Here is a 1,789-nt window from a genome sequence, read left to right as displayed (position 1 = left end):
CAAACCCAGACCCTATTACAGACACCAGGAAGTGCTTGCTGACAGGAGCTGATGTCTCCTGAGAGGCTCTGTCAGAGCCTGACAAATACATAGGTGGATGCTTGCAGCCAACCATTGAACTGAGCATGGGATCCCCAATGGAGGAGTTAGAGAAAGGACTGAAGGAGCTGAAGGAGTTTGCAACCCCATAGGAAAAACAACAATATCAACCAATCAGACACCCCAGAGCTCCCAGGGGCTAAAATACCAACCAGATTAACCCATGGTTCCAGCCACATATGTAGCAGAGGATAGCCTTGTCGGGCATCAATTGGAGAAGTCCTTGGTCTTATGAAGGCTCGATGCCCCAGTGTAGAGGAATGCCAGGCTCTTGGGTGGATGGGTGGGGGAGCACCCTCATAGAAGCAGGAAGAAGGAGATGGGTTAGGGGGTTTCTGGAGGGGAAACAGAGAAAGGGGATAACATTTGAAATTTAAATAAAGAAAATATCCAATATAAAGAAAAAAATAATAATTGTCTTGATGAGGGATAAGCTTAAGTCATTTGTTCCTTGACTTGATGAGTTAATTTGCAAGCCAGGCTCTTCCTGTTGCTGTACTCTGCTTTCTTAGGTATCAGTTTGGAAAGAATATTATCTAGAAGATAAAGATGGTCAATTTCTTCCTGTGCCACTTCTTTAGCCACAAAGATGCTTCCATAGAACATCAGCTCCAGTCAATTCCTCATCCTTCCTAAGAAGTCAAAGATCAGCTGGGCCCTTGTGCTGTCTTTCTCCTACTCTCTCCTTTCAGTACAGAGCTGATTGTATGGTCGGCCTCATACTTCCAATGTCATAGTTTCTTGCGTTTTTGATTTCTATACATTAGCACTTCCCCAAAAATTCACTCTATAAATTTGAACCTATCATATCAGCTGATTGTAATTAGGTCTCACTCCAAAATCTTTCCTGTATCTCCTAGCCTTCATGACCAAGCTGCATAATGGTTGATTACTTCTCCAAGCCACTATCTAGTCAGTCACCCAAAGACATTTAGTGAAACCTAAGATCTCATCCAATCTTATAGCTTCACAGGTTATGCCAGTCACAGAATCTACAGATGTTCAATTCAGTCATAAACAATAGCAAGCAAAAGTATCTAGTCATGTGTGGGAACACTCTGCTAATTAAGGTTGAAGTCCATCACGGCTGGATAGCCTCTGGGCTTCTTCTTCTCTGACCTTGTTTGAGAAATTCAAAACCTGAGGAATATCATGTAGCCATAGTTTGAGTACAGGAACAATTTCCTTTCTCCTAATAAAACCTGTTCAGCCAGAACCTGAGATTCCTGAAATGTTTCCCCATGGTAATGACTTACTCCATGTACTCTAAGCCCTGAGCCAATGACCTTTGCCCATCCTAGATGTCCCTACCTTCAGTCCTCCAAAACTTTTATAAGCCTTCAATCATGCTAAATAAAGTTGATTTGCCTCCTTAATGCTGGTCTTTGTGTGGTTTATTCACTGTATGTTCTCACAAGACTTTTGAACAACCCCCACCCCCTTTGAAGTCTCTGCTTCTACTTCCCTCATGAATTGTATTGGCCAACAGTCTACAAGAGTGGGGAGGTCCAGCTGGGAAGTGGTGGTGCACGCCTTTAATCCCAGCACTTGGGAGGCAGAGGCAGGTGGATTTCTGAGTTCGAGGCCAGCCTGGTCTACAGAGTTCTGGGACAGCCAGGGCTACACAGAGAAACCCTGTCTCAAAAGCAAAGCAAAGCAAAGCAAAGCAAAGCAAAGCAAAGCAAAGCAA

Source organism: Grammomys surdaster, unplaced genomic scaffold, assembly GCF_004785775.1.
Source record: "Grammomys surdaster isolate TR1022 unplaced genomic scaffold, NIH_TR_1.0 226, whole genome shotgun sequence".
Taxonomy (NCBI): Eukaryota; Metazoa; Chordata; class Mammalia; order Rodentia; family Muridae; genus Grammomys; species Grammomys surdaster.
Note: the sequence above shows the minus strand (reverse complement) of the source record.